Consider the following 15,200-nt stretch of genomic DNA (forward strand, 5'->3'; position numbering starts at 1 on the left):
CAGCAGCAGGCCCGAATGCTTATGCAAAAAATTCAAAATTCACAATGTTGACCCTTATTTTTCTGCCCTTGCAGCTGGATATCAGCAGCTGGGCCAAATCATGACTGAGGACAACACATTCTTGCCTGATCAGTACTTGGAGTTAATCACAATTTCTGTGTTTTGATTGTCCATCAGCTTTTGTAGGATAGACCACAAGTTCTCAATGGGATTGAGATCTGGGGAGTTTCCTGGCCATGGACCCAAAATATCAATGTTTTGTTCCTTGAGCCACTTAGTTATCACTTTGGCCTTGTGACTTGGTCTACATCATACTGGAAAAAGCATTGTTCATCACATTACATTGCTCTTAGATGGTTGAGAGAAGTTGCTCTTGGAGGATATTTAGATCTCATTCTTTATTCATGGTGGTGTTCTTAGGCAAAACTGCAAGTGAGCCCCCTCCAGGGATGAAAACCCCCACATGAATGGTGTCAGGACAAGTGACTGACTCCTCGCTGCTAGCAATCCCACTCAGCATGTGCCATAGGGGACATTTATAGCATATTTATCTGATATGTCATAGATGTCCAATAGATCGGAACCCAGCATCTATCTTGAGAACAGGGCCCTAACTTTCCTCACAAATTGATTCAATCATATTAAAATTGGTGCAGAACTTCCTTGGTAAAAGGTTTAAGAGGTTGTATCAACAAACAGAAAATTCTTAATCTACCAGAACAGTCACCTAATTGTAAAAACAGCCCCATCCATAGTACATAACCCAGCCTTTAGGAAGTTTATTAACCCTTTGGTTGTTTTAACAGGATATAATGTAAATGAAGGTAACATTTATTATTGTTTTCATTTTGAATGTTCACATTCGATCTTTTCCTCTGTAACACGGCAGGTGTTAATGGTGAATTGCAATTCAGTATTTATTATGTAGCATGTAGAGATATATATACATATCTCTATGCTATACATATCCACATGCTATCTACATATATATTCCATCTGTGGCTTTAGAGTGCAACTTGTCACAAGTGACTTGTATACTGTGCTCAGCAAAAATGAGTACACCTCAATTGAAAATTAAAATTTTAATCAATATCTCACTGAACACAAGAACAATTTCCTATATTTTGACAAAACGGAGTTTCATAGGCCATTTTTTTTTTACCATAACATGAAAGTAAGGTTAATAATATAACTTTCGAAATGCTCAGTTTTACTCAAATTAGTTGATGCAAAAATTAATACACCCCACATCAAAAACTACTACACTCATTATTTTGTATGACTTCCATGATTTTTAAAGGCCAGCATCGAGTCTTTATGGCATGAAATGAACAAGTTGGTGACATATTGGAGCATCTATCTTTTTCCATTCTTCAAGAACGAGATCTTTTAGAGCCTGTATGCTGGATGGAGAGTGATGACAACTTGTCTTTTCAGAATTCCCCATCGGTGTGCGGTTGGGGTCAGATCAAGAGACACTTGGCCACTGAATCACTTTCACCCTGTTCTTCAGAAATGCAACAGATGTGTTTTTTGGATCATTGACCTGTTGGAAAAGTGTTTGTCTACTAAGGGCACAGAGTGATGGCAGCATCGTCTCTTTTAATATATAGCAGTACATCTGTGAATTGAAGACACTGTCAATAAAATGTAGCTCCCCGACACCAGCAGCCCCATAGAAGGACACTGCCACCACCATGTTCCAAAGTGGGCACAAAGCATTTTTCTAAATAGAGGAATTTTAGCCCAGTCCTCTCTACAAAAGAGCTTCAACTCTGCTATGTTGGAAGGTTTCTTCCATGAACTGCTCACTACAGGTCCTTCCAATATATTTCGATAGGATCAAGGTCAGGTCTACTTTATTCATTCATTCTTTTGTAGAACAACTTATGTGCTTTGGGTCTTTGTCTTGCCACATGACTCTCTTGAAATTCAGTTCATGGACTGATGTCCTGACATTTTTTCTTAGAATTTGCTAATATTCAGAATTCATTGAGCAGTCAATGATGGCGGCCGTCCTGACCTACAGTTGTGCTCAAAAGTTTACATACTCCAGCAGAATTTTTCATTTCTTCGCCTTGTTTCAGAGAATATGAATGATAGCAAAAAATACTTTTTTCTCCACTCATGGTTATTGGTTGGGTGAAGCCATTTATTGTCAAACTACTGTGTTGTCTCTTTTTAAATCTTAATGACAACCAAAAACATCCAAATGACCCTCATCAAAAGTTCACATACCCTGGTGATTATAGCCTGATAACATGCACAGAATTTGACACAAATGGGTTTGAATGGCTACTAAAGGCAACATCCTCACCTGTGACCTGTTTGCTTGTAATCAGTGTGTGTGCGCGTAAAAGCTGAGTGAGTTTCTGGGATCCAGACAGACTCTTGCATCTTTCATCCAGCCACTGACGTTTCAGGATTGTGAGTCATGGGGAAACCAAAAGAATTGTCAACGGATCTACAGGAAAAGGTAGTTGAACTGTATAACACAGGAAAAGGATACAAAAAGATATCCAAGGAATTGATAATGCCAGTCAGCAGCGTTAAAACTGTGATTAACAAATGGAAAATCAGGGGCTCTGTAAAAACCAAACCACGGTCAGGTAGACCAACAAAACCACAACTGCCAGGAAAGTTGTTCGGGATGCAAAGAAAAACCCACAAATAACATCAGCTGAAATTCAGGACTCTCTGAAAACTAGCGGTGTGGCCGTTTCAAGATGCACAATAAGGAGGCACTTGAAGAAAAATGGGCTGCATTGTCGAGTTGCCAGAATAAAGTCATTACTGAGCAAATACCATAAAGTATCTCACCTACAATACACCAAACAGCACAGAGACAAGCCTCTAATCTTCTGGAACAAGGCAATTTGGAGTGATGAGACCAAAATTGAACTTTTTGGCCACAACCATAAACGTTACATTTGGAGAGAGGTCAACAAGGCCTATGATGAAAGGAACACCATTCCTACAGTAAAGCATGGAGGTGGATCGCTGATGTTTTGGGGTTGTGTGAGCTACAAAGGCACAGGAAACTTGGTAAAAGTTGAAGGAAAGATGAATGCAGCATGTTATCAGCAAATACTGGAGACAAATTTGCACTCATCGGCCCGGAAGCTGCGCATGGGACGTACTTGGACATTCCAACATGACAACGATCCAAAATACAAGGCCAAGTCGACCTGTCATTGGCTACAGCAGAACAAAATAAAGGTTCTGGAGTGGCATCTCAGTCTTCTGACCTCAATATCATTGAGCCACTCTGGGGAGATCTCAAGCGCGCAGTTCATGCTAGACAGCCCATGAATTTACAGGAACTGGAGGCTTTTTGCCAAGAAGAATGGGCAGCTTTACCATCTGAGAAAATAAAGAACCTCATCCACAACTACCACAAAAGACTTCAAGCTGTCATTGATGCTAGAGGGGGGCAATACACTGTATTAAGAAATGGGGTATGTGAACTTTTGATCATGGTCATTTGGATGTTTTTGGCTGTCATTAAGATTTAAAAAAGAGAAAACACAGTAGTTTGACAATAAATGGCTTCACTCAACCAATAACCATGAGTGGAGAAAACGTTTTTTTTTTGTTATCATTCATATTCTCTGAAACAAGGCCAAGAAAGGAAAAATTCTGCCAGGGTATGTAAACTTTTGAGCACAACTGTAAATGCAGTAAAACAAGCCTCTCATTCAGGCTGTGTGCCCACGTAGCGTTTTTCAAGCGTTTATGCTGCGGAATTTCCGCAGCGGAAACGCTTGTAAAACGCTAGGTAATCCGCACCCCATGGTCCCCAAGGGGATTCCGCATGTTCTATGCACATGCTGCGGATTTTTCCGCAGCGTTTATGCTGCGTACAAAAATCCGCAGCATGTCATTTAATTTTGCGGAAGTGCAGCGGAACTCCCGCCATTGACTTGCATTGAGACGCACAGAAACCGCGACTGTACATTTGTACAAGCGGCTTCTATGCGTCTCTATGTGCGGATGGCACCCAGTTCTGGAGGAGAGGAGACTCTCATCCAGACCTGGGTACCATTGTACCTGTAAAAAAAGAATAAAATAACAAATAAAGTTTATATTCACCTGTCCGGCGTCTTCTCTCTGAATGCCAGCAGCGCTGAAGGACCTTCGGTGACGTCACAGTCATGTGACCGCAGGCCCTTCACCGCTCTGTCTCGCGATATGCCGGCAGCCAGGAACCAGCCAGGAAGCAGCGCTGCAGCCACGCCGGGGCCTCGGGGGTGAGTATAGCTTTATTTGTTTTAATTTTTACGGTTCACACTGTATAAATCCATGCTGTTTGCATGGATTTATACAGTGTGACCTAGTTGTCAAGCACTTTCCAAGTGATGCTATTGCCTGGAAAGTGCTTGTCAATCTGCATGCGGAAACGCATGTGAACCCGCATGTGGATCCGCATGTATTCTGCAGGAAAAACGCATGCACAATCTGCATGCGTTTTTTTCTGCCAGGGAGATGCAGAAATGCTGCAGAAATTTTCTGCTTCATTTCTGCATCGTGGGCACATAGCCTTAAACCAAAAAGCTGTATTATGCTCTTATCCATCTGTAAAATATTGTTCTAGTAGCCTTCTGGCTTGTCCAGGTGATGTTTAGCAAAATTGCTGATGGGCACCAAATGTTCTTTTTTGGAGAGAAGTGACTTTCTCTTTGCATTCTGCCACGCACATCATTGTTGTTCAGTTTCACACTGATAGTGAACTCACGAACATTAGCTAATGTGAGAGAGGCCTTTAGTTGCTTAGAGGTTACCTTGAGCTTCTTTGTGACTTGTGTACTATTATAATCCTTACTCTTGGAGTGATATTTATTAGATGACAATTCCAGAGGAGGGTAATAATGGTCATGAATTTCCTCCGTTTGTACACAATTTCTATTGATTCAAATGCTTTATAGATTGTTTTGTAACCTTTTCCAGCCTGATGAGCATCCTCAGAAATCTTAAAATTATCTGTTAACCTTAAAGGTTCACATACTTTTTTGCCACTCAAAGACACGCAACACTGAATGGTATTCCTCAATAAAAAAAAATGAAAGTTTAATATGTTTGACTCATTTGTTTGAAGTGATTTTATCTACTTTTAGGACTTGTGTGAAAATCTGATGTAGTTTTAGGTTAACCTCTTTATAGCCCATGACGTACTAATACGTATCTGCGCCTTTGGACTTAAGAGCCAGATACATATTAGTACATCATGGCGATTTCGCCCGTACACAGGCTGTGCGGGCGAAATCGCCGCCGGGTGTCAGCTGATCGTCACAGCTGACACCCGGTACTATGTGCAAGGAGCGGTACCACACCGCTCCCTGCACATTAACCCCCGAAATGCTGCGATCGAAGCATTCCGGAGGTAAGCGCCGATACTCACCTCCTCTCCGGCGTCCAGCGCTGTCTGAGGCCGGGTCCCGTGGTTGTCATGGTGACCCGGATGTCGTCATGACAACATCCGGGTCACCAGATAGCAGGAAGATAATTTGATCAAAGTATCTTCTGCTTGCAGCGCTGACAGGCTGTATAGCACAGGGATGGTGCTGCATTCCGATGCTATACAGCCGATCAGACTGTAAAAAGTGAAAGTCCCATAGTGGGACAAAGTAGGAAAACTGTCAAAAAAAAAAAAAAAAAAAAAAATCCCCAAAAAATAAAAATATAATGTACCCATCAATAAATATTATTATGAAAAAAAAAAAAAAGTACACATATTCGGTATCGCCGCATCCGGAACGACCTGACCTATAAAAGTATGGCACTAGTTAACCCCTTTAGTGAACACAGTAAAAAAAATAAAGAAGCAAAAAACTATGCTTTATCATCATACCGCCAAACAAAAAATGGAATAAAACGTGATCAAAAAGACAAATGTAAATAAAAATGGTACTGCTGAAAACGTCATCTTGTCCCGCAAATAACCCGCCATACAGCTCCATCAGCCGAAAAATATAAAAGTTATAGCTCTCAGAATAAATTGATGCAAAAAAATTAATTTTTAATATAAAATAGTTTTTATTGTGTAAAGGCGCCAAAACATAAAAAAACAATATAAATGTGGTACCGCTGTAAACATACTGACCTGAAGAATAAAGCTGCCTTATCAATTTTACCACACGCAGAACGGCATAAAAAAGACAAAAAAAAAAGAATTCCTGAATTGTTGGTTATTTATTCTGCCTCCCAAAAATCGGAATAGAAAGCGATCAAAAAATGTCACATGCCTGAAAATGGCACCAATAAAAACGCCAACTGATCCCGCAAAAAACAAGCCTTCACATGACTCTGTCGGCCAAAATATGGAAAAATTATAGCTCTCAAAATATGGTGATGCAAAAACTAGATTTTACAAAAAAAAAAGTCTTTTAGTGTGTGACAGCTGTCAATCATAAAAACCCGATATGAATCTGGTATCGCTGTAATCGCACCGACACGAAGAAAAAAGTAGTCTAATCACTTATACCGCACGAGGAACGGCGTAAAAAATAAACTCTAGGGTTAGAGTTGTGCTAGGGTTAGGGTTGTACTATGGTTAGGGTTGTACTATGGTTAGGGTTAGGGTTGTACTATGGTTAGGGTTAGGGCTGTACTATGGTTAAGGTTAGGGTTGGACTATGGTTAGAGTTGTGCTAGGGTTAGGGTTGTACTATGGTTAGGATTGGGATTTTTTCAAAAGTAAAGAAAAAAAATGATGACGATATGGCGACTAGTGTTGAGCGCAAGTGCTCGCTACTTGAATTTGCATCGGGTGCTCAGGAATGCACTGAGTATCACGGGTGCTCGAGTGACATGCTCGAGTCTCTGCCCCATATGCTTAACGGCCAAAAAAACCTTGCGGGGATTGCCAGCCATGCACGAGTGATCCCCGCATGTTTTGGGTGTCTAACAACCGTGAAACATGAGGGGAGAGGACTCGAGCATGTAACTCGAGCACCCGCGATACATGGTGAGCACCCGATGCAAACACAAGTAGCGAGCACTTGCGCTCAAGACTAATGACAACTTATTCAATATGATGACCTAATGTTATCAAATTCTGTGTCGTACCTCTGGGTTCAAAGTGTTCACTATACCCCTTGATAAAATCCTTGAAGGGTCTAGTTTCCAAAATGAGGTCACTTGTGAGGGGTTTCCACTGTTTAGGCACATCAGGGGCTCTCCAAACGCAACATGGTGTCTGCTAATTATTCAAGCAAATTTTACATTCAAAAAGTCAAATGGCACTATTCCCTTCCGAACCCTGCAGTAAGCCCAAACAGTGGTTTTCCCCCACATATGGGGTATCGGTGTGCTCGAAATTGCACAACAAATTTTAGGGGTCCATTTTTTCCTGAGACCCTTGCGAAAATAAAAAAATTGGGGTCTAAAGTAAAATTTTTGTGAAAAAAGTTAAATGTTCATTTTTTTCTTCCACATTCCAAAAATTCCTGTGAAGCACGTGAAGGGTTAATAAACTTCTTGAATGTGGTTTTGAGCACCTTGAGGGGTGCAGTTTTTAGAATGGTGTTACTTTTGGGTATTTTCTGTCATAAAGGCCCCTCAAAGTCACTTCAAATGTGATGTGGTCCCTAAAAAAATGGTTTTGTAAATTTTGTTGGAAAAATGAGAAATCGCTGGTCAACTTTTAACCCTTATAGCTCCCTAACAAAAAAATAAATTGGTTCCAAAATTGTGCTGATGTAAAGTAGACATGTGGGAAATGTTATTTATTAACTATTTTGTGTGACGTATCTCTCGGATTTAAGGGCATAAAAATTCAAATTTTGAAAATTGCAAAATTTTCAATATTTTCGCCAAATTTCCGTTTTTTTCACAAATAAACGCAAGTGATATCGAAGAAATTTTACCACTATCATGAAGTACAATATGTCCCGAAAAAACAATCTCAGAATCAGGGCGATCCGTTGAAGCGTTCCATAGTAATTACCTCAAAAAGTGACAGTGGTCAGAATTGTAAAAATTGGCCTGGTCATTAACGTGCAAACCACCCTCGGGGGTAAAGGGGTTAAATAATGCAGAAATATGAAAAATTCCAAAGGGTTCATAAACTTTCAAACACCGCTGTACATTACTACATACAGCCAATGTCTAAGGTTTTTTTTCAAAACTTCTTAAAAAAAAAACCCACTAAAAAACTTGTTTGAAAAGCAAAGTGGATTTCCCATAGAAATGAATGGGAGCATTTTTCATAGATATATATAAGGCTGTCAGGAGACCCGCGACCAGTCCGTGTATCGTGCTCCATACTCAGATTGTGATATACGATTTTGGCATCACATACACAGAAGACATTTTACCTCGGCAAACAGGCTCTATAAGGCCTCATGTGGATGGACACATTTCAGCACTGGTATTTTGGTCACAAATTCTGGCCCAATGATAGGTTTTATTATCTGAACTAACCACATAACGACCCATTTGGCTGTTAGTTTGGGGATGTAGACTCTCAATGTCTGAAGTGGATCCAATTCTTAGACAGTGCAAACTTAGACTAGAGAGTCATAAAATTGTTCATATTTTTAAGAGTAGATCAGGTCATTTGCTAAATTTTGTGAATTTTTAGACTCATGTACTCTACATCACCTATAAGAAGGCTTACTTAAAGGGAACCTGTCAGCAGGTTTTTACCATATGAGGTAAGACCTTTCAGCCCTGATACACAGCATTCTATAATGCGGTATACAGTGGGTACGAAAAGTATTCAGACCCCTTTACATTTTTCAGTCTTTGTTTCATTGCAGCCATTTGGTAAATTCTAATTCATTTTTTTTCTCATTAAAGTACACTCTGCACCCCATCTTGCTTGAAAAAAACCCAAAAACAGAAATGTAGATTTTTTTGCAAATTTATTAAAAAAGAAAAACTGAAATATCACATGGTCACAAGTATTCAGCCCCTTTGCTCAGTATTGAGTAGAAGCACCCTTTTGAGGTAGTACAGCCATGAGTCTACTTGGGAATGATGCAACAAGTTTTTCACACCTGGGTTTGGGGATCCTCTGCCATTCTTCCTTGCAGATCCTCTTCAGTTCCGTCAGGTTGGATGGTGAACGTTGGTGGACAGCCATTTTCAGGTCTCAATTGGGTTTAGGTCAGGGCTCTAGCTGGGCCAGTCAAGAATGGTCACAGAGTTGTTCTGAAGCCAGTCCTTTGTTATTTTAGATGTGTGCTTAGGGTCATTGTCTTTTTGGAAGGTGAACCTTCGGCCAAGTTTGAGGTCCAGAGCACTCTGGAAGAGGTTTTCATCCAGGATATCTCTGTACTTGGCCGCATTCATGTTTCCTTTAATTGCAACCAGTCGTCCTGTCCCTGCAGCTGAAAAACAACCCCCATAGCATGATGCTGCCACCACGTTTCACTGTTCTTCATGTGTTTTTGAGCAAACTCTATGCGGGCTTTCATTTGTCTTGCACTGAGGAGAGGCTTCCGTCTGGCCACTCTGCCATAAAGGCTCGACTGGTGGAGGGCTGCAGTAATAGTTGACTTTGTGGAACTTTCTCCCATCTCCCTACTGCATCTCTGGAGCTCAGCCTCAGTGATCTTGGGGTTCTTCTTTACCTCTCTCACCAAGGCTCTTCTCCCACAATTGCTCAGTTTGGCTGGACGGCCAGGTCTAGGAAGACTTCTGGTGGTCCCGAACTTCTTCCATTTAAGGATTATGGAGGCCACTGTGCTGTTAGGAATCTTGAGTAATGCAGAAATTATTTTATAACCTTGGCCAGATCTGTGCTTTGCCACAATTCTGTCTCTGAGCTCCTTGGGCAGTTCCTTTGAGCTCATGATTCGCATCTGGTCTGACATGCACTGTGAGCCGTGAGGTCTTATATAGACAGGTGTGTGCCTTCCCAAATCAAGTCCTATCAGTTTAATTAAACATAGCTGGACTCCAATGAAGGAGTAGAACCATCTCAAGGAGGATCACAAGGAAATGGACAGCATGTGACTTAGATATGAGTGTCTGAGCAAAGGATCTGAATACTTATGACCATGTAATATTTCAGTTTTTCTTTTTTAATAAATTTGCAAAAATTTCTACATTTCTGTTTTTTTTCAGTCAAGATGGGGTGCAGAGTGTACTTTAATGAGAAAAAAATGAACTTTTTAGAATTTACCAAATGGCTGCAATGAAACAAAGAGTGAAAAATTTAAAGGTGTTTGAATACTTTCCGTACCCACTGTATGTGCCCCCAACCTGGTCTGCTAGACAAGAAAAAGACCTCTGTGACGACAAAGCTTTTCTTCTTAATTATGCCAGACATACTTTCTGTAGGCCAGGAGCAATATACCTTTATTTTTCTGTTGACTTTTGAACCCGTGTTCTTCTTTGGTTGCTCAACACAGACTATTGTTCGTATAAACCTGAATGCTGATCACTTGAGGTGATATCGGTAATTGATGAATGGCTGCTATTCACATCTTATATCAGCTCTCACAACATATCATTTACCAGTTTTGCAATACAGGGACTATGAACAATGGATGTTTGCTAAGATATGTTAAATATCATTGTAGGGTGTTTGCCAGCCAACATTGGGGTGGATGAGCTGTGGATATTCGAGCATTGCAAATTAATATCATGATCCCTGACCCTTGACCTGTGAATGATGGCTTGAAAGGACAAATGTAAACTATAAAAAGGGGGTGTCTGCGTCTGTTCAGAGAAACTACAGGATGACAGCCTAAAGGCCCCGTCACACATAACGAGATCGCTAGCGAGATCGCTGCCGTGTCACGGTTTTGGTGACGCAACAGTGACCTCACCAGTCGCTGTGTGTGACACTTTGCAGCGATCAGGCCCCTGCTGTGAGGTCGCTGATCGCTGCAAAGTGTCCTGGACCATTTTTTGGTCGTTGCCCTCCCGCTGGTCAGCACACATCGCTGTGTGTGACCAGCGGGACCAACGATCAGGCTGGTAACCATGATAAACAGCGGGTTACTAGGGGCACGCGCGCACTTAGTAACCCGCTGTTTATCATGGTTACTACTCTACTATCGTGAGCGGTAACCTCCCGCTCATCGCAGCAGGCCTGTAACCATGATAAACAGCGGGTTACTAAGTGCGCGTGTGCCCCTAGTAACCCGATGTTTATCATGGTTACGAGCCTGCTACGATGAGCGGGAGGTTACCGCTCACGGTAGCAGAGTAGTAACCATGATAAACAGCGGGTTACTAGGAGCGCGTGTGCCCCTAGTAACCCGATGTTTATCTTAGTTACCAGCCTGCTCCTGCTTCAGCAGCAGGCTGCTAACCAGGAGCAGGACATCGTGGAACGATTCTTTCCACGATGTCACTGCTCCCTGATCGTTGGTGAGCCTGCCTGTTTGACAGCTCACCAGCGACCACATAGAGACGCAGCAACGATCCCTGACAGGTGGTATCGTTGTCGGGATCGTTGTAGCATCGCTATGTGTGACGGGGCCTTAAGGGACCACAGCACTGGCTGGAAACATACAGATCTGCTCCATTGACCATTGCTGAACTCTCAGAGACAATTTGAAGAATCCAGGTGGGGACAATCCGGTCACCTGGCCACATATCTCACGACTCTAATCCCGGCGGGCCAGCGGAATGGTGAGACTCTGTAGCTTGCACCATCTCTTGTATTTGTTGGGACTGTTCTATATGTTAGTGATTGCTGGTGGGTCAATAAATTATTACAATCACTCTGTGTTGTCTGAGTAGTGTTCTGCCCACGGAAGACCCCGTGTCTTCACAACCTTTTATAATACTAACCTACGGGGCGGTCCAGTAGGAGGGGTGTTGCTGGTCTTGGTCCGGCACCTCCATTCTTCTTGCAATGGTGTCCTCCTTCTTGCTTTGTGTGGATGACGCGTCCCTACAGTGTCCCCGGTATTGTGCTCCGGTGCAGGTGTTCTTCTCTGCCTTGTCGTGGGCAGAGAAAAGTACTGCAGTGTGCATGCACCAGAAAAGGTCAAAGAGCCCCAGCGCACTGCAGTGAAGTACGCTTGTGCAGGAGCGCGATGTTGACGGACTGTGACTGCCAATGTCACGCTGACTGACAGCTGGCTAACTCCAGGAAGCATACTGTCAATTAGCATCCCGTCAGCAGAGGAGCATGGGAGAAGAAGACCTGTCTGGTTGCTGTGGAGCAGCTGAATGGCCGGCAGGAGCGGTTGGTGACTGCTCTGTGCCAGGTAGAACAGGCAGGTAGTTGATAACTGATTACCAACTACCTGTCTGTTTAGTTTCTTGGCTTATAGTAAAAAAAGCCTTAGTTACTTACCGGTAACGGGATTTTTCGGAGCCCATGACAGCACCACGTGAGAGAGAGGATCCGCCCATCAAGGACAGGAAACCTACAGGTTAAATAGGGCGGCCCTCTCTTTCCGCCTCAGTTTAGTTAACAGAGCATGAGAGTACCGCCAAGGTTAGTTATAACAAAACATAATCACATTAAGTACATTATTTTTCATCAATTTCCCACAAGGGTGCACAAAAAGAAATCAAATCTACAGGAGTGCACAACACCAGTGAAGGGAGGGAATATACGGGTGCTGTCATGGGCTCCGAAAAATCCCGTTACCGGTAAGTAACTAAGGCTTTATTCGGTCTTCCATGACAGCACCACGTGAGAGAATTACAGAGACAAAGGAAATTAGGGAGGGACCACAGCTTGAAGCACCCTTCTCCCGAAAGTGAGATCTGCAGAGCCACCCAGATCCAATCTATAGTGCCTATAGAAAGTAGAGGGAGAAGACCAAGTGGCAGCCTTACAAATCTCCTCAATGGAAAGCCCTGTCTTCTCCGCCCAGGAGGTTGACACCGCTCTGGTAGAATGCGCCCTCAATCCCTCCGGTATCTCTTTATCCCCTGAGGAGTATGCGAGGGAAATGGCCTCCTTGATCCATCTAGCGATTGTAGCCTTTGAGGCCTTACAACCCTTCCTAGCCCCCTGATAGGATAAGTCCCTATTTATTTGCTTTCTAAAGCCATGTGATACTTCTAAGTACCTTAGTACGCACCTCCTAACGTCTAAAGTGTGAAGTCTCTCCTCTTTTTGATTTTTGGGCGGAAAGCAAAAAGTTGGGAGAACTATTTCCTGGGTTCTATGGAATCGAGTGGCCACTTTAGGAAGAAAGGCTGGATCAGGTTTTAATATAATCCTATCGTCCAGAATTTGCGTGAATGGAGGGCATATTGAAAGGGCCTGTAGGTCACTGACTCTCCTGGCTGAAGTTAGGGCTACTAACAGGACCGTCTTTAGGAAAATAATTTTGGGGGAGACTAAATCTAGTGGCTCAAAAGGAGGACTGGTCAAGGCATCTAAGACATAATTCAAATCCCAGGGAGACATCTTTGCTTTGGTAATGGGTCTACACCTAAAGAAAGCTTTTATAAAACGGCCTATCCAATAGTTATCTGCAATATTGGAAGAAAATAAAGCTCCCAACGCTGACACCTGTACTTTCAAGGTACTGGTAGTGAGACCTAATTCTAAGCCTCGCTGCAGAAATTCCAGAATTTTCCCAATAGGGGGCCCCTCCTCCACCTTAACTTCTGCAAAGGACAGAAACTTCCTCCAGGTCCTGGCATAAATACGGGTGGTAACAGGTTTTCTGCTAGCCAGGAGAGTATTCACTACATTTGCGGGGAATCCTTTGTTGGTCAATAACACCCTCTCAAATTCCACGCCGTCAAATGTAGACTCGGGGTTGGAGGATGGGAAAGTGGCCCTTGAGTGAGGAGGTCCGGAATCTCCGGAAGAACCCAGGGATCTGATATGGACATCTTCCGGAGACAAGGGAACCACGGTCTTTTGGGCCAAAAGGGACATACGAGTATCACTCTGGCCCGGTCTGCCCTGATCTTTTTTATCACCGCTGGGAGCAGGATCATGGGAGGGAAGGCATATGCCAGAGGAAACCTCCAGGGAACCATAAAGGCGTCCACTGCCAGGGGTCCTTCTCTGGGGTCTAAGGAACAAAAATTTTCCACTTTCCGATTGGCTCTTGTTGCGAATAAGTCCACAGACGGAAGGCCCCACATCTCTACGATTCTGGAGAATATTTGTGTATTTAGGGACCACTCTCCTTCTTTTACAGAAGTACGGCTGAGGAAATCCGCTGTGATGTTTTCCTTGCCTTTTAGATGAGTAGCCGAAAGAGAGAGACAGTGATCTTCGGCTTTCAGCAGAAGTGCGTTCGCTACCCTCATCAAGTTTCTTGAGCGGGTTCCCCCTTGGTGGTTTATGTAAGCTACCGTGACTTGATTGTCCGAGAGTACACGGACATGCTGGTCCTGAAAATATATAAGGAACTCGTTGAACGCATGCTGCACCGCCAGAAGCTCCTTAACATTTGATGACAACTGTTGCTCACTGCTTGACCAGGTTCCCTGCACTAATTTCCCTTCAAAGTGAGCTCCCCAACCTGTAGCACTTGCATCAGTGGACAAGACTGCAGTTGGACTACATTCCCAGGGAACCCCTTTAGCAAGATTGTCTTGTCGTAACCACCAACGAAGGGACCATATGGCACGAGGACCTAGCGTAAACTTACGGTCTAGATGCCCCTCTAAAGCTGCGTTATTGTACAACACATCCCACTGAAAGGCTCTTGAATGCAATTGTGACCAACGAACCGCAGGAAAAGTGGAGGTGAAGGTTCCCAATAGTGACATGGCCTTACGGAGTGACATAGAAGGTTTACGTATACATTGTTCTACCAACTCCCGGATTCTATCAATTTTCTCTTCTGGAAGACAACATAGCTGTTTCCTGGAATCTAATATGACCCCCAGATATTGTTGTACCTTGAGTGGAGATAGTCTAGATTTTTCTAAATTTAGAAACCACCCCAAACTCTTTAAGACCGACATGGTCTCCTGCAGGTGGGTCTCGCATTGAACCAACGAATTCCCCACTATCAGGAGATCATCCAGGTAAGGGATAATTAGAATGTCCCTTTCTCTTATATGGGCCATAACTTCGGCCATTACTTTAGTAAAAACCCGTGGGGCTATAGCTAAACTGAAGGGGAGTGCAGTGTATTGGAAGTGTTTAACCACCCCGTCTATTTCAATGGCCAGTCTCAAGTATTTCTGGTAATCACTATGAATTGGGATATGGTAATACGCATCTTTGAGATCGAGCACTACCATATAGCAGTGGGGAAAAAGTAACTTTATTACAGATTTTAACCCCTTAAGCCCCGCGGGTGGTT

At 43.0% G+C, this 15,200-nt stretch overlaps 1 protein-coding gene across 4 annotated transcripts in view; it reads right to left on the reverse strand.

The window, feature by feature from the left end:
* The window catches only part of TKFC (triokinase and FMN cyclase), a 66,773-nt gene that overhangs the window by 30,536 nt on the left and 21,037 nt on the right, over positions 1 to 15,200 (reverse strand). The window lies entirely within an intron of this gene.

This window comes from Phyllobates terribilis, unplaced genomic scaffold, assembly GCF_046119375.1.
Source record: "Phyllobates terribilis strain yellow unplaced genomic scaffold, ASM4611937v1 Scaffold_13__5_contigs__length_258822181, whole genome shotgun sequence".
Lineage (NCBI taxonomy): Eukaryota > Metazoa > Chordata > Amphibia > Anura > Dendrobatidae > Phyllobates > Phyllobates terribilis.